The following is a 26,755-nucleotide window of genomic DNA, read 5'->3' as shown; positions in this document are numbered from 1 at the left end:
GGTCGGCAAGATGTTCTTTGCATTGATGTTCAAATTTTTATCACTGTAAAAATCCTTTGAGATTCGAGCATACAAAAGCTAGCAAGTGCCTTAAAAGGAGTTCCGATCGATGTGGTGGCACAGTTGTAGACCAGATGAAAGGGACTGATGTTAGAATTGCCTGAAAACTACTGAGGAATTCTCGGTTTGATTTATTTTGGTATTCAGTTACATTAGTACTAAATCTGTTGTGTAGGAAGTCCACCTTTGATGTTTTTGGGGCAAAGTGATTTGAAGCATAGACAGACATTCCAGCTGAGCTCATAACAGACTGTTTAGCCAGTTTATTGGACTAAAATAAAGAGATGTTCCAATTAGCAGATCAGCGTGAATAGAGAGAAAATCCACAATAATGAGTTGTATCAGAAAAGCTGGTATATTATCAGAGGATTTTCACTTGAATGACAAAAATTTAATTATCTGGTTACCTTTTTAACAAACAAAATAACTGCAACTGGTGTTTAGCACACTGGGCTAAATCACTGGCTTTGAAAGCAGACCAAGGCAGGCCAGCAGCAAGGTTTGATACCCATAACAGCCTCCCTGAACAGGTGGCAGAATGTGGCGACTAGGGGATTTTCACAGTAACTTCGTTGAAGCCTACTCGTGACTATAAGCGATTTTCATTTTTTCATTTAATTTCTTTGTGCCTTTTTTTAAAATACATAAATTTAGAGGTACCCAATTATTTATTTTCCAATTAATGCTCAATTTAGCGTGGCCAGTCCTTCTACCCTGCACATCTTTGGGTTGTGGTTGTGAGACCCAAGCTGACACGGGAAGAATGTGCAGACTTCACACCGACAGTGACCCGGGGCCGGGATCGAACCCGAGCCCTCGGTGCCGTGCTTTGTGCCTTTTTTGTTATTGTGACAATGTATTAAGCCTAATTTGGGCAGAAAATGTTTATTACTTACAAATTCAGACCTAAAATATTTATCCATCTTGTGGATGAAGCAAGTTAAACAAAATTGTCTGTGTAGTTAGCTGAGGGGCAGCACGGTCACACAGTGGTTAGCATTGTCGCTTCACCGCACCAGGGCCCCGGTTCGATTCCTGGCTTGGGTCACTGACTGTGTGGAGTTTGCACGTTGTCCCTGTGTCTGCGTGGGTCTCCTCCGGGTGCTCCGGTTTCCTCCCACAAGTCCCGAAAGACGTGTTTGTCAGGTGAATCGGACATTCTGAATTTTCCCTCAGTATACTCGAACAGGCGCCCGAGTCTGGCGACTAGGGGACATTCACAGTGACTTTATTGCAGTGTTAATGTAAGCCTACTTGTGACACTAATAAAGATTATTATTATTACTATATTATTATTATTACTGTCAACTCCAGTATGATATCAAAGGTTTGGTTGGGTGAGCAGAGAAACAGCAAATGGAACTCAATGCGGAAAAGTGTGAGATAATGCATTTGGGTAGGACAAACAAAGGAAGGGGCTACTCAATAAATGGGATGAGAATGAGAGGGATTGAGGGAGCGAGAGACCTTGAAGTGCATGTCCACAGGTCTTCCAAGGTGGCAGGGCAGGTGGACAAGGTGATCAAGAAAGCATAAGGAATGCTTTCCTTTATTGGGCGAGGTGTTGAATACAAAAGCAGGGATGTAATGATGGAACTGTACAAAACACTGGTCGGGCCACAACTAGAGTTTTGTCTACAATTCTGTTCACCACATTACAGGAAGGACACAATTGCTCTGGAGAGAATGCAGAAGAGAATTACAAGAATGTTGCCAGAGTTTAAATATTGCAGCTGCGAGGAGAGATTGGATAGGCTCGGTTTGTTTTCATTAGAATAGAGCAGGCTAAGGAATGACCTAATTGTGGTGTTCAAAATTATGACGGAAAGACTTGTTTCCCCTAGCTGAGGAGCCAATTACAAGAGTGGCATAGACTTCAGGTGACTGGTAGAAGGATTAGAGGGGATATGAGGAAAAGCTTTTTCAATGAGAAGGTGATGGGTATCTGAAATTCACTGTCGAAGGTATTTGGATCTGCATCTGAAGTGCTGTCACCTGCAAGGCCATAGACCAGGTGCTGGAAATTGGATTAAAATGAGCGGCTAGTTTCTTTTTCTCTCTTTCTTGGCCAGCACAGACACGATCGGCTGAATGGCCTCTTTCTGCACTGTAACATTTCTATGAATCTATGGTTATACCACTGTTGTGAAGATCTAGCTTTTGATCATAGATCATGGAATTTACAGTGCAGAAGGAGGCCATTCGGCCTATCAAGTCTGCACCGGCACTTGGAAAGAGACCCTACTGAAGCCCACACCTATCCCCGTAACCCTGTAACCCCACCTAACCAATCCACCTAACCTACATTTCTTTGGACTGTGGGAGGAAACCGGAGCACCCGGAGCAAAGCCATGCATACACGGGGAGAAAGTGCAAACTCCCCACAGTCACCCAAGGCTAGATTTGAACCTGGGTCCCTGGAGCTGTGAGGCAGCAGTGCTAACCATTGTGTCACCATGCCACCCGTTTATCCACCTCTGACAGAAAATTGGTTATTCGGAGTCTCGACACACTGCACTAACTGCGCCAAGGACATTTCAATAATCTTTATTATTGTCACAAATAGGCATACATTAACACTGCAATGAAGTGACTGTGAAAATCCCCTAGTCGCCACACACCGGCGCCTGCTCGGGTACACTGAGGGAGAATTCAAAATGTTCAATTCACCGAACAAGCACGTCTTTTGAGACTTGTGGGAGGAAACCGGAGCACCCGGAGGAAACCCACGTAGAAATGGGGAGAACCTGCAGACTCCGCACAGACCGTGACGCAAGCCAGGAATCGAACCTGGGCCTGTGGTGCTGTGAAACAACAGCGCATCACAAAATGCTGAGTCAGAGCAAGATAATCTAATTGACAGTCCGGTCTGTCAAAATCTTTGGAAGAGATTACGTTAAAACGTATGACCTGCGTTATTCATTGTCAGGAGACACAAGAACCACTAATATCATCTTCCTTTCCGTTAAAGCCGTGACAACATCTTGGAATGGACCACTTTGAATATAAATGTTCTTGATTGTAGTAGACTACTATTCAAGATGGATAGAAGCCAAGACACTGCAGGGCCACACCTCTGACTTTATTTGTGAGAATTATGTCTTAAATGCAGATAAATGAGGGCATCTGGTTAAGAAATTACTAGACATCTCAAGTGAAGCAATTCACACTGTCTTGGAGTTAACACAGCTGAACACAAACCTATGTTTGTTGTACAAATGCAGAAGATAAAAGCAGAAAACTTAAACAATGAATGTCCCATCTCTGCATTTCTAATGTAGCCAGCAGGTCTACATTTACTTCAATACAATATTGAAGTTGTGCGTGTAGTTTCCAGATCAAAAAAGGCAAAACTAGGTTGGAAACAGGAGACTTTATCAACAGGATCTGTAATTCTGGGAGAAGTGGAGTCATAAAACTCCATTAGATGTATAAAAAATCCATTTAGATTACAGGATCAAAGATTGTGTTATAGGTAAACCTTTTTTTTACATTTTACCATGATTCCATGACTCTAATTGGACCTGTCTTAGTGGTAAAAATTGGGTGGCATGGGCATGTTGGCCTGTTTTCATGCTGTAAACCTCTATGACACTGTGGGGTAAATGGTTCCTTTGTTTAAATTATCTGTGTGTGATTGCTGATGGAAGCAAACTGTTTCTGTTTTGTAAAACAGACAAAAGCAGGCAGTTACAGCTTGATTGTGGTGTAGAATTGGAATGGGTGTGGAGTTGGAATTCTTTGAAGATGTAACGAGTACAGTTAACAAGGGGGAGCCAGTCGATGTGTTATATTTGGACTTTCAGAAGGCTTTTGACAAAGTCCCGCATAAGAGATTATTAAGCAAGATTAATGCTCATGTGATTGGGGGAAGTGTATTGAGGTGGATCGAAAACTGTTTGGCAAAGGGGAAACAAAGTGTCGGGATTAATGTGTCCTTTTCAAATTGGCAGGCAGTAACTAGTGGGGTGCCACAGGGATTGGTGCTGGGACCCCAGCTATTCACAATATATATTAATGATGACTTCCGGTAGAGCTCTGTAGGGGTAAGACGTGCATGGGGCAGCTCCCGCTAAAGGACTAAACTTTCAGGGATTTTTTTTGTTTTGTTTGTTTAGTCCCGGGGGTATTTTTATTCTTGTTGAAAGAACCCACGCAGCGCTCGCCTGAAGGTACGAAGAAAAAAAAAGCCGCAAGGGACCGGTACGCCGGTAAACTGAGGCCTGTGGGAGAAATAAGCCTGAGAGAGGAGCCGGAGAATATAAAAATAAAGGTGCGCTAGGAACCGGAGCTGGAGGCTCAGAAGCGGCTGAGGAGAGTCGCACCCCCGAACAGAACTAGTGCCTAAGAGTGCAAGCCTGGGAGCCTGGCCGACCGAGCCACTCACCCCCACCGCCCCCTCTGTGAGCCTGCCCAAACGAGCCCCCCACCGCACAGCAGAACGTGGGTGGCAGAAGAGAAGCAGCAGCCCGGACCGCGAAGCCTGAGACTCAAGCCCTCAGGAGCGGGGCTAACAAGCAGGGGAGAGAGAGGGGGGGACACCCCCCCCCCCCCCTGCCCCCGCAACGGACCAGCAGCGACCACATGGTGAGCGGCGAGACAAAGAGGGACTCCTGTCCGCACCAGGAAACTTCTCTCCCAAACCCTCCTCACCCAGTGAGAAGGAAGGGGGAAAAAGAAGAGAAGAAGGGGGGAAAACAAAAGTAAATACATAAATAAATAAAGAGACAAGGAAAGAGAGAAAGGAAGGAAGGGAGGAAGGAAACCAACCACAACCCCCTCCCCCAACAAAAAAAAGGGAAACCCAGACCCAGCGAGAGCAGAGGAGCGGGGGAAGTGAGAGCAACCCCTGGCCAAGGAACAGCAGCGGGGAAAGAAAGAGAGACGGACAGATGGCTGGAGGGAAGAAAAACACCAAGGTGAAGGGACAGCGAGATGCAAGCAGCAGCAGCAGCGAGGGTAAGGCACATGAGTGGCAGACCCACAGGCAGGCGGCCCCACAAGATGAGACGGTGGTACAGGCGAGCCTGAAAGGGAAAACAATGGCGTGCCAAGCAACGGATCGTGAGCAGGACGCAGCGACCAGCATAAAGGAGGCATTCTGGTCGGAGCTCCAAGCTCAAACCTAGCTTTGACAAAGAGTTATCAGACTCGAAGCTTTAGCTCTTTTCTCTCCCTACGGATGCTGCCAGACTTGCTGAGATTTTCCAGCATTTTCCCTTTTGTTTCAGATTCCAGCATCCGCAGTAATTTGCTTAAATACATGAATAGGATGGGAATAGAGGGATACGGACCCAGGAAGTGTAGAAGATTTTAGTTTCGTCGGGCAGCATGGTCGGCACAGGCCTGGTGGGCCGAAGGACCTGTTCCCGTGCTGTACTTTTCTTTGTTCTTTGTTCTTGGTAGGAGATGATATTCAGTTAGGTCTGCACTTCAAACAGCGAAAACACTAACAAGAAATGCGGCTAGCGCTCAGTCTCAGTTTGGATTTTGTAACGAGTAAAAGTTGTTGGAAATCCACAGCGGTCCTCGTGGAGCTTCGTGGCAGAACGTGTTCAGCAGAATTCACTTGGGCAGCTGCAGGAAGACGATTTGGTATCTGCTGGCAACCCAAGCACGTTACTGAGGCATCTACAGTCGTGAGGTCTGTGAAGAAACGGGTCGCTTGGTGACATAATCCTCCCTCAGGGGACAACTGGAACTCTAAGGACAGTTATATGAATGCCAGAGGATAGTTGCATACTTTGGATTAGCCTTAGAGAAGGGATTAGACCTTCAAGATTGGTGTATTGTTTATAGAAAGTCTTGGAGGATGTAGAGTAAAACTTGAGTTTGTAATATACGTAGTTGAAAACGAAAGTGCTTGCTTAATTGTGCTTACTTTGTTTAATTCTTTTTGATATCCAATAAAGTTTGTTTTGCTTTGAAATATGGAACCCTGATGCGTAGTTCTGTCGGTTAATTGCTCGGTATTTTGATTTCTTCTTAAACATTAGCGATCCCCAGCAGGACCATAACACCATGTAACAACCTTAACTATGGTGTCCAGGGAGGTGGAGTAATATTCACTATCACAAGTGATAGTGGGGCACAAGTGGGGCAGCACGGTAGCATGGTGGTTAGCATAAATGCTTCACAGCTCCAGGGTCCCAGGTTCGGTTCCCGGCTGGGTCACTGTCTGTGTGGAGTCTGCACATCCTCCCCGTGTGTGTGTGGGTTTCCTCCGGGTGCTCCGGTTTCCTCCCACAGTCCAAAGATGTGCGGGTTAGGTGGATTGGCCATGCTAAATTGCCCGTAGTGTCCTAAAAAGTAAGGTTAAGGGGTGGGGGGTTGTTGGGTTACGGGTATGGGGTGGATACGTGGGTTTGAGTAGGGTGATCATGGCTCGGCACAACATCGAGGGCCGAAGGGCCTGTTCTGTGCTGTACTGTTCTATAAGTACAATGATGTCTGGATATGGAGTATCTATGTCAGGAAAGCATTAACAGGCCGGCTATTTTTTTTCTCCTGAATAAAGAAAGCTGACCGAATTGAGGCCTTTCAAATAATGAAAGGTTTTGATCGAGAGGATGAAGATAGACAGTTTCCTTTTGTGGAGAAGAGCATAACTAGAGGCCATCAATGAAATATAGTCATCAAAAAATCCAATAGTGTCCTACTGTGAACTACACCTTCCCTTGGGGTCTATAAGAGAGAGCAGGATCCAGAGACATTGTATCACTTCCTTTGAGGATGTATACCGTGTCTCATCAGTATATAACACAATTAGAATTAACCCCTTATCCTAAATCTCCTCCTAAGTCTATGGCTTCAGTGGACTTTTATTATCGATTTCTACCCAAACGGGACTTCAGCTCCTTCGGGGGGGATTTGGGTATCGAGTCCTGCAGGTGATCTCTAAGATTCTGCTGGGCAGAAGAGAAATTGGCAAATAACTACGGTCCTCCAATCTTCATGTCATCTGGATTGGTAAATGAACGAGGCAAGTCACTTCTGGTGTGGAAATCAATAAAGGTCTGTTCAGTCTCACCATGCCATTATCTGCTTGGTTGAGGTAGGACTGTGGACGTGGTCTGTTCGATTACTTGGCCATAGAGAGCTTGGTCTCTGACCCAAAATGGCTATCTTGGTTGGAGGCCTAGCAGTTGTATGTTTTGTTTTTTTTTTGTTTTTTTTTGTTTTTATAAATTTAGATTAGCCAATTATTTTTTCCAATTAAGGGGCAATTTAGCGTGGCCAATCCACCTACTCTGCACATTTTTGGGTTGTGGGGGCGAAACCCACGCAGACACGGGGAGAACGTGCAAACTCCACACGGACAGTGACCCAGAGCCGGGATCGAACCTGGGACCTCAGCGCCGTGAGGCGGTTGTGCTAACCACTAGGCCACCGTGCTGCCCTAGTTGTATGTTTTGTAACGTTCGTCATAGTTCCACATCTGGCTGCAACAACTGTCATCCTCTGAGGGATGGGAAACAAATGCTGGCCCAGCCAACGATGCCCACACCCCATGAATGAATTTTTTAAAAACCTTGGGCGCGATTCTCCGCTCCCACGCCAGGTGGAAGAATCACGGGAGGGCCGCTCTGGCACTCCCCGCAATTCTCCCACCCCCCCCCCCCCCAAATGGCATGTCGTGTTTTGCGACACGCCGCTCGGAGAATCGCGGGCCGCCGATTTTCACGGCGACCCGCGATTCTTCGATCCGGATGGGCCGAGCGGCCTGCCGTTCCCGACCTGTTCACATTGGCGGCAACCACACCTGGTCGCTGCCGGCGTGAACATGGCGCCAAAAGCTGTTTAGTGGCTTGTGGGGGTCGGAGAGGGGAGTGAACACCACGACCATGCTCGGGAGGGGACTGGCCCGCGATCGGTGCCCACCGATCGTCGGGCCGGCGTCTCAAAGGGACGCACTCTTTCCCCTCCGCCGCCCCGCAAAATCAAGCCGCCACATCTTGCGGGGCAGCGGAAGGGAAGACGGCATCCGCGCATGCGCGGGTTTGAGCCGTCTTGACGTCAGGTGCACATGCGCGGGTTGGAGCCGGCCAACATGCGCATGCGCGGCTGACATCATTAGGCGCGCCGGCCGCGTCATTCTCGGTGCGCCGGGCCTTGACGCCAGCGACAAGGCCCTGTGGCCGAGATTTACGGCACGGCCCTCCTAGCCCCCTGGGGGGGGAGAGATTAGGTGGCAAGGAGCCGTCTGGAGAGGTTCACGATGGCGTCGGGCCTTGCGGAGAATTCCGCCCCTTGTACAGAGAGTGGGGAGAGTAGGGAGTTGGATTCTCAATCTCTTTCCCAATAATAATAATCTTTATTATTGTCACATGTCGGCTTACATTAACACTGCAATGAAGTTACTGGGAAAATCCCCCAGTCGCCACACTCCGGCGCCTGTTCGGGTACACAGAGGGAGAATTCAGAATGTCCAATTCACCTCACAAGCACGTCTTTCGGGACTTGTGGGAGGAAACCAGAGCACCTGGAGGAAACCCACGTAGTCACTGGGAGAATGTTCAGTGTCCGCTCAGACAGTGACCCAAGCAAGAATCGAACCTGGGACCCTGGTGCTGCGAAGCAACAGTGCTAACCACTGTGCCACCCTACAAGTTCACATGGTGCTGAACCATTTTGTGGTGGAGTTTAATGGTAGCTCAGAAGTGCAAGTTAGATTGTTTTTGTTTTTAGCAGTGCTTCCATGTATGAACTCCTCTTTCAGCATCACTGTTGGCTTGAGTGTATGTTACTGAACTGGTACTTTCGACAAATCCATTTGATGTCATTATCTCCTTAAAGTAAGGATTCCTCGTATTCCAAAAATCTCCCTCAGCAACGTAATCATTTCTTCAGAGGTGTGGCCCTGCAGGTTCGTGGCTTCTACCCACCTTGAATAGTAGTCTACTGCAATCAAGAACATTTATATTCAAAGCAGGTCCGCTCCAAGATGTTGTCCTGGCTTTAACGGAAAGGAAGGTGACATCAGTGGTTCTCATGTCTCCTGACAATGAATAACGCAGGTCATACATTTTAATGTAATCTCATCGAAAGATTTTGACAGACTGGCCTATCAATTAGAATATCTTGCTCAGACTCCGAATTTTGTGATGACCAAATGTCCTGATACGGTTAGTGCAGTGTGCAGAGACTCCAAATGACCAGTTTCTTGTCCTAGGTGGGTGAATCATAAACTTATACTCAGACGTCCTCTCTGTTCACAGTGCTGTCTGAGAATAGGATTGTGTGGCATGTTTTCTGGCCATCCTTTGACACAGTACTCTCTGACCTGAGCATATTCTTCATCAGATTTCTATGCATCTCCGATCTTATTCAGTTGTTGCTGGCAGAGTTGTGGTTGCCACCAATGCAGAGGTTTCTACTTCTTCAACAAGGACAAAGATGTGCGGGTTAGGTGGATTGGCCATGCTAAATTGCCCGTAGTGTCCTAAAAAAAGTAAGGTTAAGGGGGGGGTTGTTGGGTTACGGGTATAGGGTGGATACGTGGGTTTGAGTAGGGTGATCATGGCTCAGCACAACATTGAGGGCCGAAGGGCCTGTTCTGTGCTGTACTGTTCTATGTTCTATGTTCTATGACAACATCACTTTGATCAGGTCTTGCCACTAGGATGCCTGCTGTAGTGTGTTGTTTTCCTGGAATATAGTCTGCCTTTGTACAAAACCTCATCGCCTTCAGTCTGAATCGTACCCGTGGAGATATTCTTGCTAATTTCTTAGAATGAGGACAGTTTAAACTAATATGGCAGGGAAATGGGAACGGATGCAGGAGGTCGAAGGGAAGTAAGATGGGGACAGAAACAAAAGGCAGCAAAGGGAAAAGTGGAAGGCAGAGAAGCCGAAGACAGAAATCAAAAATCACATGACACCATAATTTTAAAAAGGCATTAAATGTCAAAAACACAAGCCCGAAGGCTCTTTGTCAATGCGAGGTGCATTTGTAATAAGGTTGATGAATTACCTCCGCAGACTATTATTAACTGATATGATGTAATTGGGGTCACGGAGACCTGGCTCCAGGGTGACTAAGGATGGGAACTCAACATCATGGACGAGATTCCTAATCCCGCAGCAGAGTGTCCACGTTGTCGTAAACGCTGTCGTGTTTTACGACGATGTGAATGGGCTGACCCGACGACTAATTCTGGCCCCTGCAAGGGATCCGCGCATGCGCAATGGTGCCGTCACCAACGCGCACATGCAGTGGTTTTCTTCAACATGCCAACCCCGATGCAACATGGCGCAGGACTACAGGGGCCGGCGTGTAGGAAAGGAGGCCTCCAGCCAGAGAGGCTGGCCCACCAATCGGTGGGCCCCAATCGCAGGCCAGGCCACATCGGAGACCCCCCCCCCCCCCCTCCCCCAGAGGCCGCCCCCTAACCCTTCCATGCCGAGGTACTGCTGGCTGAGAGCAGGTGTAGACGGCGCCGGCGGGACTCAGCATTTTCATGACGGCCGCTCGGCCAATCCCGGGCCGAGAATCGGCGGGCCGGCTGCATAGAGCGGCCCCCGACCACGCCAGCCCCAATGGCGCCGATTCTCCGCCCTGCGGAGAATCGCGTGCCGGCGTCAGGGCAGCATGGCGCGTTTCGTACCGGTCGCGGGGATACTCCGGCCCAGCTTTGGGCTGAGAGAATCCTGCCCCATATTCAATATTCAGGAAAAATAGAAGGAAAAGAAAGGGAGGTGCGGTAGCATTGCTGGTTAAAGAGGAGATTAACGCAATATTAAAGAAGTTCTTTGTTTAAGAAGGGTAGCAAGGATAATCCAGAGAACTACAGGCCGGTGAGCCTTACGTCAGTGGTAGGGAAATTACTGGAGAGAATTCTTCGAGACAGGATCTACTCCCATTACGAAGCAAGTGGACGTATTAGCGAGGGGCAGCATGGTTTTGTGAAGGGGAGGTCGTGTCTCACTAACTTGATAGAGTTTTTCGAAGAGGTCACAAAGATGATTGATGCAGGTAGGGCAGTGGATGTTGTCTACATTGACTTCAGTAAGGCCTTTGACAAGGTCCCTCATGGTAGACTGGTACAAAAGGTGAAGTCCCACGGGATCAGGGTGTGCTGGCAAGGTGGATACAGAACTGGCTAGGTCATAGAAGGCAGAGAGTAGCAATGGAAGGGTGCTTTTCTAATTGGAGGGCTGTGACTAGTGGTGTTCCACAGGGATCAGTGCTGGATCCTTTGCTGTTCGTAGTATATATAAATGATTTGGAGGAAAATGTAACTCGTCTGATTAGTGAGTTTGCAGACGACACAAAGGTTGGTGGAATTGCGGATAGCGATGAGGACTGTCAGAGGATACAGCAGGATTTAGATCATTTGGAGACTTGGGCAGAGAGATGGCAGATGGAGTTTAATCCGGACAAATGAGAGGTAATGCATTTTGGAAGGTCTAATGCAGGTAGGGAATATACAGTGAATGGTAGAACCCTCAAGAGTATTGAAAGTCAGAGAGATCTATGTGTACAGTTCCATGGGTTACTGAAAGGGGCAACACAGGTGGAGAAGGTAGTCAAGAAAGCATACGGCATGCTTGCCTTCGTTGGCCGGGGCATTGAGCATAAGAATTGGCAAGTCATGTTGCAGCTGTATAGAACCTTAGTAAGGCCACACTTGGAGTATAGTGTTCAATTCTGGTCGCCACACTACCAGAAGGATGTGGAGGCTTTGGAGAGGGTGCAGCAGACATTTACCAGGATGTTGCCTGGTATGGAGGGCATTAGATATGAGGAGCGGTTGAATAAACTCAGTTTGTTCTCACTGGAGCGACGGAGGTTGAGGGGTGACCTGACGGAGGTCTACAAAATTATGAGGGGCATAGACAGAGTGAATGTCAGAGGCTTTTCCCCAGGGTAGAGGGGTCAATTACTCGGCGGCATAGGTTTGAGGTGCGAGGGGCAAGGTTTAGAGGAGATGCACAAGACAAATTTTTTACACAGAGGGTAGAGGGTGCCTGGAACTTGCTGCCGGAGGAGGTGGTGGAAGCAGGGACGATAATGACATTTAAGGGGCATCTTGACAAATACATGAATAGGATGGGAATAGAGGGATACGGGCCCAGGAAGTGTCGAAGATTTTAGTTTAGCCGGGAGCATGGTCGGCACGGACTTGGAGGGCCAAAGGGCCTGTTCCTGTGCTGTACTTTTCTTTGTTCTTTGACATTCGCACGGATGATGCGGAATCTGTATGGGTGGAGCTGCGGAACACCAAAGGGCAAAAAACGTTAGTGGGAGTTTTGTACAGACCACCAAACAATAGTTATGAGGTTGGGGAGGGCATCAAACAGGCAATTAGAGATGCGTGTATTAAGGGTACAGCAGTTATTGTGGGTGATTTCGATCTGCATATTTATTGGGCTAATCAAACATGTAGCAATGTGATGGAGGAGGATTTCCAGGAATGTAGAAGGAATGGTTTTCTCAACCAATATGTCAAGGAACCATCCTGGCCATCCTGGACTGGGTATTGTGCATTGAAAGAGGATTAATTAGCGACGTTGTGGTGCGAGATCCTTTTGGGAAGAGTGACCTTAATATGATAGAATTCTTCATGAAGATGGAGAGTTAAGTCTGAGACAAGGGTCCTGAACTTAAAGGAAGCTAACTTTGATGGTATGGGACATACATTGGCTAGGATATGCTGGCAAAGGATACTTTAGGAGTTGATGGTGGATAGGCAATGTCAGACATTTAAAGAACACATAGATGAACTTCAACAACTGTACATCCCTGTCTGGTGGAAGAGTAAGACGGGGATGGTGGTTCAACCATAGTTAACAAGGGAAATCAGGGATAGTGTGAAAGCCAAAATGGAGGCATATAAATTGGCCAGAAAAAGCAGCAGGCCTGAGAACTGGGAGAAATTTAAAGTTCAGCAGAGGAAGGCAAAGCGTTTAATTCAGAAGCAGAAAATAGATTATGAGAGTAAGCTTGCAGAAAACATAAGAAGTGACTGCAAAAGCCTCTGTAGATACGTGAAGAGAAAAAGACTGGTGAAGACAAATGTAGGTCCCTTACAGTTAGAATCAAATGAATTCATAACAGATAACAGAGATGGTAGACCAGTTAAACAATTACTTTGGATCTGTCTTCACTAAAGAGTGCACAAGTAACCTTCTGGAAATACTAGGGGGCAGAGGGTCTAGCATGAAGGAGGAACTGAAGGAAATCCTTATTAGTCAGGAAATTGTATCAGAGAAATTGATGGGATTTAAACCCGATAAGTCCCCAGGGCCGGATGCTCTGCATCCCAGAGTGTATAAGGAAGTGGCCCTAGAAATAGTGGACGCATTGGTGATCATTTTCCAGCGTTCTATAGACTCTGGAAGAGTTCCAATGGACTGGAGGGTAGCGAATGTAACTGCACTTTTTAAAAAAGGAGGGAGAGAGACAATCGAGACTGAAAGATCGGTTAGCCTGACATTGGTGTTGGGGAAAACGCTGGAGTCAATTATTAAGAATGAAATAACTGAGCATTTGGAAAGTGGGGGCAGGATCAGTCTAAGTCAGCATGGATTCACTAAAGGGAAATTGTGCTTGACAAATCTGGAATTTTTTGAGGATGTGACCAGTAGAGTGGACAAGGGTGAACCAGTGGATGTGTATGTGGACTTTCAAAAGACTTTTTGCAAGGCCCCACACAAGCAAAATTAAAGCTCATGATATTGTGCGTAATGTATTGATGTGGATAGAGAACTGACAGGAAGCAGAGTGGGACTAAAAGGGTGCTTTTCAGAGGGGCAGGCAGTGACTCGTGTGGTACTGCAGGGTTCAGTGCTGGGACCCAGCTGTTCACAATATACATTAATGATTTGGATGAAGGAATTGCATGCAATATCTCCAAATTATTATTATTTGTCTCCCTTGCGACTAAAGGGATCAAGGGGTATGGAGAGAAAGCGAGAGTGGGATACTGAATTTGCATGATCAGCTATGATCATATTGAATGGTGGTGCAGGCTCGAAGGGTTGAATGGCCTACTCTCCACCTATTTTCTATGACTCCTTGTTAAGGGCTTTACTAATGATAATAATAATCTTTATTGTCACAAGTAGGCTTACATTAACACTGCAATGAAGTTACCATGAAAATCCCCTAGTCACCACACTCCAGCGCCTGTTCGGTTACACTGAGGGAGAATTCAGAATGTCCAATTCACCTAACAGCAAGTCTTTCGGGACTTGTGGGAGGAAACTGGAGCACCCAGAGGAAACCCACGCACAGGGAGAATGTGCAGACTCCACTCAGACAGTGACCCAAGCCGGGAACCTGGGACCCTGGTGCTGTGAAGCAACAGTGCTAACCACTGTGCGACCATGCTTCAAACTAAGGGTTTGATGTCTATCCTGAAGTGGACACCAAGAACATAATTGGCAGAATTCTCATAAACGCGTGCAGCAGCAAATGCGTCTTTCTCTACCTCTGTTCAGTGTCTGTCAGTGCACGAGATGGGTCGTAAACTGGTCTACACTTCCCATCAGTCTGCATCGGAAAGAATACAGCACAGAGTCCTGTCGAAGATGCATCTACAGCAATAATAGTGGGTAGCATTGGGCCATGGTGAGTTCAGCTATCAGGTGACAGCAGCAACTCTTTAATTTTCTCAAAACAATTCTCTTGTGCTTCCTCCTTTACCATGAATTGTCTTGTCGTAACAGCAATTGATAACAGTCAGATAGGGCAGAAGATATCCATTCTGGTTTGCCTTACCCATAAATCTCTGAAGTTCAGTGACAATCTGAGGAACTGGAAATTCATTTATTGCTCTTGTCCTCTGTGGATCAACACTGACACCGGATGGATCCACAATATGTACCAGGAACCTGACAATTAGCTGCAAGAATTCACAATTGGTGTTGAGTGTAACCCCTGCTTTGTTAGGCATTGTAGCACTGCTCTCATTCCAGTGTCATGTCCTGTCTGAGTAGATCCATGGATCAGGACATCATGCATTTGACGTACGACTCTATTTGGTCCTTCCAGGGTGCTTGACACTGTCCTCTGGAAGGTTTATGGTGCTGACGTGATGCCAAAGATTAATCTGTTGAAACAAACCCTCCCAAATGGTGCAATGAAGGTTGTGAGAAACCACGATTCTTCATCAATGAAAAGCCACAATGTGCATCCAGCTTTGTGAAGGCCTCCCTTTCCCAATTTTGCGAAGCCCTCATCCACAGATGACGTGAGATGAGATTTTGTGTTTAACTGTTTTGTTCAATTGTGTGTCATCTACATAAATTCTGATAGATCCATTGAGTTTCAGTACAAGCCTGTTGATTCTATCACAAATGAAATAACCCCTGCTTCAACATAGAGCCAATTTCCTTCTTTACCTTTGAGAAGGTGGGTGAGAAAGGTTTCTGGGTGTAAAAAGGCACATTGGCTGCATTTTGGGATGTGGCGTGGTGTGTGGTATGCTGCGATCTGCTACCCTGGCCCCATGAACAACTCTAGAAATTCAGCTCTGAATATTTTATGCTGATCCCCTCAATTTTCCAATTCCTCTACTCTGCAAATCAGGGGCGAAATTCTCCGACCCCACGCAGGGTCGGAGAATAGGCGGAAAGCGGCGTTATTTCCGCTCCCGCAGGTTTTTCAATTCTCCCGCCGGTCATAAACCGGCGTTGTGCAAATCCCGCCGGCAGCCTGTGAAAACAGCTGGCGCCGGCGGGATTTCATTTTTTTTGCACTGACCTTAAATCTCCGGCCCGGATGGGCCGAAGTCCCGCCGACGTGGCCACGGGTCACGTCGGCGAAAATCACAGTTGATTTAAAACGGCGTCAACCGTTGATGATGGCTGACGCCGTTCAGTGTCGGGGGTGGGTTGCGGCATCGGGGGGGGGGGGGTGGGTTGCGGGATCGGGGGGGGTGGGTAGCGGCATCGGGGGGGGGTGGGGGGTGGGTTGCGGCATCGGGGGAGTGGGTTGCGGCATCGGGGGAGTGGGTTGCGGCATGGGGGGGGCATCGGGGGGTGGGTTGCGGCATCGGGGGAGTGGGTTGCGGCATCGGGGGGGTGGGTTGCGGCATGGGGGGGGCATCGGGGGGGTGGGTTGCGGCATCGGGGGGTTGCGGCATGGGGGGGCATCGGGGGGGTGGGTTGCAGCATCGGGGGAGTGGGTTGCGGCATCGTGGGGGGGCATGGGGGGGGGCATCGGGGGGGTGGTTTGCGGCATGGGGGGGCATCGGGGGGGTGGGTTGCGGCATTGGGGGGGTTTGGGGGCAGCGGCGTGCAGAGAGGGGGGGCGATGGATGCCCGGGGCCAACGCACCGTCGCCCCCCCCCTCTGTACGCCGCTGCCCCCTACCCCAACCACCACCCCCTCACCACCCCTACCTCCCTCCAACGCCCCTACCCCCCTCCCCACCACCCCTACCCCCCTCCCCACCACCCCTACCCCCCCCACCGCCGCCCCCATCTCTCGCAACGCCGCAACCCCCCCCCTCAACGCCGGGTCCCCCCCCCCCTCAACGCCGGGTCCCCCCCCCTCTCAACGCCGGGTCCCCCCCCCTCTCAACGCCGGGTCCCCCCCCCCCTCAACGCCGGGTCCCCTCCCCTCAACGCCGGGTCCCCCCCCCCCTCAACGCCGGGTCCCCCCCCCTCAACGCCGGGTCCCCCCCCCTCAACGCCGGGTCCCCCCCCTCCCCCCCTCAACGCCGGGTCCCCCCCCCCCCTCAAACGCCGGGTCCCCCCCCCCCCTCAACGCCGGGTCCCCCCCCCCTCAACGCCGGGTCCCCCCCCCCTCAACGCCGGGTCCCCCCCCCTCAACGCCGGTACCCACACCCCGTCCCCCTCCCTCTGAAGGCCGGTACCCACACCCCCCCCTCTCTCCTCCTCCCCCCTCCTTCCTCCTCCCCCCTCCTTCCTCCTCCCCCCCTCCTTCCTTCCTCCGTCCCCCCCCTTCCTTCCTTCCTCCGTCCCCCCCCCCTTCCTTCCTCCCCCCTTCCTTCCTCCGTTAGTGGGGGGGGGGGTGCGGCGTTAGTGGGGGATGGGGGGTGGGGGGGGGTGCGGCGTTGGAGGGGGGTAGGGGTGGTGAAGGGGGTAGGGGTGGTGAGGGGAGGGGGTTGGGGTAGGGGCAGCGGCGTGCAGAGGAGGGGGGCGACGGATGCCCGGGGCCAACACACCGTCGCCCCCCCTCTGCACGCAGCTGCCCCTACCCCAACCCCCTCCCCTCACCACCCCTACCCCCTTCACCACCCCTACCCCCCTCCAACGCCGCACCCCCACACCCCCACCCCCACCCCCCACTAACGCCGCACCCCCCCCCACTAACGGAGGAAGGAAGGGGGGGAGGAGGGAGGGAGGGGGGGAGGAGGAGAGAGGGGGGGGGAGGAGGAGAGGGGGGGCGGTGGGTACCGACCTTCAGAGGGAGGGGGACGGGGTGTGGGTACCGGCGGTGAGGGGGGGGGACCCGGCGTTGAGGGGGGGACCCGGCGTTGGGGGAGGGGAGGGACCCGGCGTTGGAGGGGGGTAGGTGTGGTGGGGAGGGGGGTAGGTGTGGTGGGGAGAGAGGTAGGGGTGGTGGGGAGGAAGGTAGGGGTGGTGAGGGTGGGGGGTTGAGGTAGGGGTGGTGAGGGGGGGGTTGGGGTAGGGGGCAGCGGCGTACAGAGGGGGGGGCGACGGTGCGTTGGCCCCGGGCATCCGTCGCCCCCCCTCTCTGCCCGCCGCTGCCCCCAAACCCCCCCCCAAATGCCGGAACACACCCCCACCCCCCCCAAATGCCGGAACACACCCCCCCCCCAAATGCCGGAACACACCCCCCCCCCAATGCCGGAACACACACCCCCCCCAATGCCGGAACACACCCCCCCCCAAATGCCGGAACACACCCCCCCCCCCCCAAATGCCGGAACACACCCCCCCCAATGCCGGAACACCCCCCCACCCAATGCCGGAACACACACCCCCCCCCAATGCCGGAACACACCCCCCCCCCAAATGCCGGAACACACCCCCCCCCCCAAATGCCGGAACACACCCCCCCCCCAAATGCCGGAACACACCCCCCCCCCCAAATGCCGGAACACACCACCAACCCACCCCCCCCCCCCAAAATGCCGGAACACATCACCAACCCCCCCAAAATGCCGGAACACACCACCCCCCCCCCAAATGCCGGAACACACCCCCCCCCCCAAATGCCGGGTCTGTCTCTCTCCTCCTCCTCCTCCAAAATACGCCGGGTCTCACCACTTCCGCAGCTGGAGAAACTGACGCGAATCGCGTCAGTCAGCTGCTGGCCCCTCCGGGAACGGAGAATAGCGGCCTTAAAGAAGGCCCCGACGCCGGAGTGATTAACACCGATTTTTTTCGCAGGCAACCCGCGTTACGAAGGGCTACGGAGAATCCAGCCCCAGGTGTCAGGCTTTCCTGTTTAAGAGTGGGTCAGGATCACGTATAACGTTTCAGTGATTTGAAGGGTTGGACTGAGTTGTCCTCTCGGAGGTCCTCCGAACCTCCTGGCTCGTTGTTGTTTTTTGCATGATGGCTGAAGAAAACATTTCTCCAAACCACGTTTCAACATCAGAAAGAACCAAAACTGCCGCATCTGTGTGAAACTTAAAAGGGAGTCTTGGTTCCCTCTACTTGGATATCGGGGACGCAATTTAACGGGAGAAAAATCAGAGTTCCATTTTGGGCGCGAATAGCTGGCTGTTCAGATGCCGAGAACAACCCCGCTATCAAATGGGACTCTTTTTTTGGCCTCGGTGAGGAACGGCCCTCCAGGGCCATACTTACCTTCATTTCCTACACTGACCAAAGAGATTGGAGCACCACTTATAATTGTCGACCTGATACCTTGACCCCTCATCGTAGCCTCCAGCCCCCACATCCCCCAATGCCCCAACTTACTTGTTAGGGGACACTTGAGCTCACACCCCACCCCATAAGGGTAAGGCACAACCAGACCCGATCCCTGGCATGCACAACCTGGCACCCAGGATTGCCAGCCTGGCACGCTGGCAGTGCTATGCCAGCCAGGGGCACTGCCCGGGTGTCTGGATGCCTGCATGGCAGTGCCATGGTGCCCAGGTGGCAGCGGGAGTGCCAGGGTACATAGATACATAGAACAGTACAGCACAGAACAGGCCCTTCGGCCCTCGATGTTGTGCCGAGCAATGATCACCCCACTCAAGGCAACGTATCCACCCTATACCAGTAACCCAACAACCCCCTCCCCCCCCCCCCCCCCATTAACCTTATTTTTTAGGACACTAAGGGCAATTTAGCATAGCCAATCCACCTAACCCGCACATCTTTGGACTGTGGGAGGAAACCGGAGCACCCGGAGGAAACCACCGCACACACGGGGAGGACGTGCAGACTCCGCACAGACGGTGACCCAGCCGGGAATCGAACCTGGGACCTTGGAGCTGTGAAGCATTTATGCTAACCACCATGCTACCGTACTGCCCTAAGCAGAGCCCAATTATCCCGGAGGGCCTCCATTGGCCTGGCAGACCCCCGCATGTGCCGTTCTGCCTGGCCCATGTTTGTGTGGACCAGTGCTAAAAGGCATCATGGTGCAGTCACCCAGGCGCAGGAGTTAGTTACCGGGCCTTGGGAGAATCCTGCGCAGGCATGTGTAATACGTAAATCCGGGGCGGGATTCTGTAATTCTGAGGTTAATGGTGACGCCGTCGCAAACGCTGTTGCGTTTCTCGATGGCGTCAACACGGCCTCAGGATCAGCAATTCTGGCCCCTACAGGGGGCCAGCACAGCACTGGAGCAGACTATGCCACACCAGCTGCTGACCCCGGCGTGAACTGTGCGCCGCGGGGTCCGCGCATGCGCAGTGGCACCGGCGACAAAGTGCGCATGCGCAGTGGCTCCCTTCAACGTGCCAGCTCCAGAAGAAAGGAGGCCCTCAGCCAGAGAGGCCGGCCCGCCGATCGGTGGACACTGATGGCGGGCCAGGCCACATCGGAGCCCCCCCCTGGGGTCGGACCCCCCCTGGGGTCGGACCCCCCCTTCCCCCTCACAGGCCGCCCGCGGACCCTTCAACGCCGAGGTGCCACCGGCTGATGGCAGGTGTGAACGGCACTGGTTGGTCTCGGGTTTTGTACGACGGCTGCTCGGCCCATCCCAGGCCGAGAATTGGCAGGGGGGTCGCGTAGAACCCTGACCAGCGCCGCGCCGGCGCCAAAGGCGCCAATTCTCTGCTCTGCGGAGAATCGTGTCCCTGCAGCGGCGCGGCGTGGCCGATTCGCGCTGGTCGCAGGGATTCTCCGGCCCCGCCCCGGCTGAGAGAATCCCGCCCCCGATTCCCACGTTCCGAGTGTTGCAAATTCCGCGAGAGTTTCTGTCGCCAGGTCGGGCGTGATGAGGCCATTCGATCGCGCGGGCTCCAGTGGTTTCCTGTTGGTCCCTGTATCTCTCCAAGGAAAGACATCTCTAAATCATTGAAATTTTCTATTTTTGCATCTTGCTTCCTTTCAAAGACTTTTCTTTTTTCCTATTCTGTTCCAGCTTCTCGCCGCAACACCCAGCCTGACGTGACGCTTCTTTCTGTAAAAATGGCACTTGGCCTCTTTGCGGGACGATTTTCGCACCGGTGATTTTTCTGGTACACCAATGTTCGTTCGCCTGGGTGTTTGATGGATGCCACCCCGGCCTTCTCTGCTTCGGTACAGCCACCTCTCCACTTTTAAATGTAACATACTCAGTCATTTTGGGATATCGTTCTCCCTGTCACCCAAATTACTGATCGATTTTGCTTCCTGATTGTCTGCTCGGCTAAATTGCCTTTGTTAAAGTTAAATCATTTCTCAACTGCAAGTGGTCAGACAATGCTTCATCCAAGTCTCCGACAACAATTCTATCCCTGATTAGTTCATCTTTTAACCTGCCATATCACAGTTCTCTGCAAGCCTGTACAGATCATTGAGAAATGCATCAGTGCCGTCCTCTTGTCATGGGGTGCACTTGATGAATTTAGCCCACTCGACAATGGTATTCTTTCGCAAATTGAAATAGGCATCGAGTGCTTTTATTACTTGGTCGTACATAGCTTTTCCTTCATCGACCTCTAGGTGGATTAGGATATCACCTGCACAGCCAGGCTTCTACCTGGTTGAGACCTGGTGGCACAGTAGCACATGAGCGGTATGGCAGCACAGTGGTTAACACTGTTGCTTCACAGCGCCAGGGACCCGGGTTCGATTCCCGGCTTGGGCCACTGTCTGTACGGAGTCTGCACGTTCTTCCCTCCGTGTCTGCTTGGGTTACTTCCGGGTACTCCCGTTTCCTCCCATTGGACATTCTGAATTCTCCCTCCATGTACCCAAACAGGCGCCATAGTGTGGCAGTTCGGGGATTTTCACGGTAACTTCATTGCAGGGGAGGTGGTGGCGTATTGTCACTGGACTCGTAAACAAGAAACCCAGGGTAATGCTCTGCGGGCGTTGGGTTTCGTTCCCACCACTGCAGATGGTGAAATTTGAATTCAATAAAAATTTTGAATTAAAAGTCTAATGATAACCATGAAACCATTATCAGTTGTCATTAAAAACCCATCTGGTTCACTAATGCCCTTTAGGGAAGGAAATCTGCCAGCCTTACCTGGTCTGACCTATGTGTGACTCCGGACCCGCAGCAATATGGTTGACTCTTCACTGCCCTCTCAAGGGCAATTAGGGATGGGCAATAAATGCTGGCACTGCCAGCGACGTCCACATCCATGAACAAAAGGGGAAAAAGTGTTAATGTAAGCCTCCTTGTGACGGTAATAAAGGTTATTATTATTACGGGTTAGCTGAGCACTTTTCCATGCTTGCTATTTCTTTCGCTGCCACCATATCATATTCTTGTTCTCGTTATACGAGCACGGGATATTCACAGAGCCTGCTGAGGATAACTGGATTGGAACACAATTTATTCCACCAAGTAATTATGCTCATTCAGAGAGCCATTGCAGACACATTGCAGCCTCATTCTGCGCTGTAACAATTCTGTGATGCTGTGAGCTGCATCTCACCATGAAGGCTGACAAGAACCAGCAAGACCAGGAGACATTGCATCCCTTCCTGTGACAATGTACACTATGTCATTAACCCCTTACCCGACAGGAATTAACCCCTTACCCTGCAGGAAGTTGGTTGAAGCGAATAGTACGGGTGTATTTAAGGGAAGCTGTGCAAGGATATGAGGGAGAAGGGAGTAGTATATGCTTACCATGATAGGTTTAGATGAGGAAAATGGGAAGAGGCCTGAGTGAAGCATTAACATAGCATGGACTGGTTGGCCTGTTTTTGTGTCATATATCCTATACATTTAATTTTCATATTTGTCTGGAAATGCACATTGGGAATCTGTGTGCATTATTCTTCCCAGAAACCACACCCATACCTGCACCTCATCCCCACTCCCATCCTTTTCACAATTTCTGTGAATTAAATTGAAGAACGAAAAACATATACATATATAGATGAGCATGACCATTTCTGATACCCGCTCCCAGTTGGTGAAGGCCAACACTGGGGGAGCGCATTCATAATATCTATCTCAGTAAATATAAGGTGGGAAGGTGAATTTTCCAAGTAGCTTCATTCTGCCAGCATGAATCTTTATCAAATTGAACACAGAGGTTTTTTGCGCTATGTGGCTTATTTTGTGCTGAGCAAATCCGTGCCTTTTATTCGCCGCACCATCAATTAGCCGAGGACGAACTTTTGAAAATCGCAGTGATGGGTTCCGCACTGGATTTTGCATTTCCCTCGCCTCCTCCTTCCCTGTGGCCCGGGTGAGCCCGAGTAGAGCGAGTGCACGATGTACCGGGCTGAACGGGCCTGAAGAAGTAGGCTTCCACTTGCAGCAGGCGAAGCATTCGGGGAGCAAAGTAGTTCGGGGACTCCCACGAGCACGCCACAATTTGAAGGAGAAAGATGAGCAGAGACGTGGCCAGCGAAGGCAGGTGTCATCGCACCTCAGTTGTTCTGTCTGCATCCCTCATTATTCTCGGACCCACCTTGGCAGTTGAAACCTGCCAACCAGGGTATCTCAGATGAAACAAAACACTTCCAAACCACCACAGGGAACATATGCTGGACCAGGCAATCTGCTATTGAAAGACACATTAAGCAAATGACAGCTGGAGTCTCGCATTCCTGTGGGATAGGATGCATCAGCTGGATAGATAACAGAACTCTGACTGGGTGGCAGCGTTCCCAAAATCACAGGAAATTGTTGATGGCAAGCATGTAACCATCCAGGCTTTTCCTATCAACCCCAAGGGCTGCTTGAACAGAAAGGCCTTTCATTCCATCAGTGCACAGGTTGTGTCAACCCACAGAAACTTAATCATGCAGCTTAATGTCCTTGGAGAATGTATTAAGGCTTCATGAGAGAACCTGGACCAGATTTCCAAAGGCACACGGGATCAGTTACCGATGCGGGTAGAATTTTAAAATCGTAGGTTGTCTCAGGACCGTGACTTGTACGGGTCAGGTTTGAATTTTCAAAGGGGGGAGTAGAAAACCTGGAAACCCACTCACCTCTGCTTAATGAGCTTGCTAAGGGGCCTGTCTATTCACAATTGCAATTTTTAATCTTCCATACGATGAATCTGAACAGTCTGGTGTACATTAATGCACAGCTATCAGGTTCACTGAGGGGCCCGTTGTGGTGAATTATCAACCTCAGTAATTCACACTGGGGGCAGCACGGTGGCCTAGTGGTTAGCATGACCGCCTCACGGCGCTGAGGTCCCAGGTTCGATCCCGGCTCTGGGTCACTGTCCGTGTGGAGTTTGCACGTTCTCCCCGTGTCTGCGTGGGTTTCGCCCCCACAACCCAAAAATGTGCAGAGTAGGTGGATTGGCCACGCTAAATTGCCCCTTAATTGGAAAAAATAATTGGCTAATCTAAATTTAAAAAAAAAAAAAGTAATTCACACTGTATTGTACCACATGTATTGAGCCTGTACTCTGTACCGGATTGTGTGTAATCGCGCGGCCCTGCCCATAGGGGGAGATGAGGAGTTTGTACTGGGCTCCACCCTTGGCTCCGCCCATGGCTCCTCCCCCAACCGGATGTATAAAGATCAGTGCTGTGAGCCTGCTGCCAGTTCATCGCGAGTTCATCCCGTCGCAGGCAGGCTCTGTTGTAAGACGATTAAAACCACTGTTCACTTCTAACCACGTGTCGCGTGAATTGATGGTCTCATCACCCGTCAGAAACTTTCTCTCCATTTATTTAAAGCTGAACTTCCCTAGACGCCCTAGCACATGCATCGGGGCTTTACTGCAATCTGCTTGGAAACTCGCATTTGCCTGGGCTCTGCTGCTCCTCTGGGGAAACTGTTTCCTTATCAGAGCAATGGCAACCCCAACATGGCTCCTCCCTGACTCTACCACTGGTGTTAGATATGCAGCTGCTACTCTCTGGAGGCTCTTGGCACCTCTAATTTGGAACCAAACTTACCTCCGAGCAAATTGGGCCATTTAAATCTTTAAAATAGTGTAGATGCAGATGACAGGGGTGGAGGGGGGTTTGGACCCATGATTCATCTGCCTGCAGTGTTCCCAACCTCACTTTGAAATTCCACCACCTTCTGTGTGGGATTCGGCCTTCTGAACCAAACTGATAGACAGGATTTGCGATATGGACAAAGGTGCATGGCCATCGCATGATTCTGCCACTGATTGCTACTGGCTTGGATTCTCCACCACCCACCCCTGGTCGCGGAGTTCCCAATACAGCAGAGAATTGGGCGTCTGAGAAAAATCAGAATTGGCACCAGGTGCCAGCGGGCACCAGTCCATTTAGAAACATGGAAAATAAGAGAAGGAGCATTTGACCCTCTGAGCCTGCTCCCCCATTTATTATGTTCATGGCTGATCATCCAACTCAATTTCCTAATCCCACTTTCCCTCCATATCCTTTGATCGCCTTTAGCCTGCTATATCTAACTGCTTCTTTAAAACAGGCAATGTTTAGTCCTCAACTACTTTCTGTGGTAACAAATTCCACAGGCCAACCACACTTTGTGTGAAGAAAGTTCTCCTTATCTCCATCCTAAATGGTCCACCCTCGTATCCTCAGACTGTGACCCCTGGTTCTGAGCATCGGGAACATCCTTTGCGATGCTCCAGTCCCTTGTTGGCAGCAGGATCGGGTTCATTCCCGCACACCAGTGGGAAGATGCAAATGTGTTCTAATGACCTATTTTCACCCACTTAGCGGACGGGCAGCAGGGACTCTGGGCCAGGAATCAAGTGGGTGGTATTCACTACAAGTAACACCAAACGCGTACCTGATGTTGTGGACCTCGCGGTGGGCTGAGAGGGTAACTCCTTAAGGGGGTTGGCCCCAAAGTCCATCCGAGGGTCACTCCCACCCACAATGAATACCCTCCCACCACAATGCACAATGTGCCCACCCCTCCCCTACCAGATGTCACCCCACCACCCTTAGACCCCCTCAAACAGGAAATCCCCCAGATACCCTTTCAATAGAGAGAGACCCCACCCCTCATCCCCCGCCCACAGAGACCCTCTAACTAAAAGGACCCCACAGAGACCGCTTAACTAAAGGGGCCACAGAGGTGAACGGCTGCAATGGCATCCATCACTGCTTATGTGGAGGGTTTCCCTTCCATACGGTGGCACAGTGCTTAGCACTGCTGCCTCACAGCGCCAGGGTTACAGGTTCAATTGCGGCCTTGGGTGACTGTGTGGAGTTTGAACTTTGGCCTCATGTCTGCGTGGGTTTCCTCCGGGTGCTCCGGTTTCCTCCCACAGTCCAAAGCTGTGCCAGTTAGGTGGATTGGCCATGCTAAATCACCCTTAGTGTCTAAAGATGTGCAGTATAGGTGCGGTTATGTGGATAGGGCAGGGGAGTGGACCCAGGTGGTGTGCTCTTTCATATTGTAGGTGCCGACTTGATGGGCCGAATGGTCTCTTTCTGCACTGTAGGGATTCCATGATTCTTGGCTAATCGGCTAATCGGGCTTCTTTATTTGCAGGGTTCAATGAAAGCAACCAAGAGGCCTCAAAGTTGGGTGGCTGCCTGCCTGCCTCAACGGCCCCCCTCTCTCTGAGCCTTGGGAACCCACCCATCATGCTTAATAGGATGGTCGACACGAGGGTAACTAGGAGACACCTTCCAGAAAGTTTCACTGATGGGGGCACTGATAACATCAGTGAACTGGGTCCTCACACCTGCCAGAAAGTCCAGCCAAATAAATTCTAAATCCCTGCAGATGATAATGAATCTGTACAAGATGCGGGCACAGACACAACTGGAATACTATGTTAAATGCTGGTCACTTAATGATAGCAAGGGTACTATAGAGGCATGGGTCGTTTAGTATGTCCGAGGCTGAGATAGATTTTTAATCCGTAAAGAAATCAAAGGTTACAGGGATAAGGCCGGGTGTTGGGGATTATCATAACAGATCAGTCATGATCTCATGGAATGGCAGAGTGGACTCGATGGGCCGAATGGCTCCTCTGTCTTATCTTCTTATGGATACTAGGTATTGGAAGCAATGCAGAAAAAGGTGATTAAAACAAATCGTTTAATGCGTCTGAAGTATGAGGAGAGTTTGTAAAGCCTGACATTGTTTGCTTTGCGGATAAGAAGGCTCAGGGGAGAGATGGTTCAAATAATCAGGGTTCTTACAGAAATTGAATAATTTGCACAATATTGGCCCACATTCTGGAAGCCATTAGGAGGGAGAA

General features: G+C 50.6%; 1 protein-coding gene across 3 annotated transcripts in view; it reads left to right on the top strand.

Annotated features, from left to right (window-relative positions):
• Window positions 1-26,755, top strand: part of LOC119964436 (dihydropyrimidine dehydrogenase [NADP(+)]-like) — a 918,190-nt gene that overhangs the window by 776,248 nt on the left and 115,187 nt on the right. The gene's annotated exons all lie outside the window — the stretch shown is intronic.

The sequence above is a fragment of the Scyliorhinus canicula genome, chromosome 4 (assembly GCF_902713615.1).
Source record: "Scyliorhinus canicula chromosome 4, sScyCan1.1, whole genome shotgun sequence".
Classification (NCBI taxonomy): domain Eukaryota; kingdom Metazoa; phylum Chordata; class Chondrichthyes; order Carcharhiniformes; family Scyliorhinidae; genus Scyliorhinus; species Scyliorhinus canicula.
The sequence above is the reverse complement of the archived record's forward strand: the minus strand, read 5'-3'. Positions and strand labels throughout refer to the sequence as shown.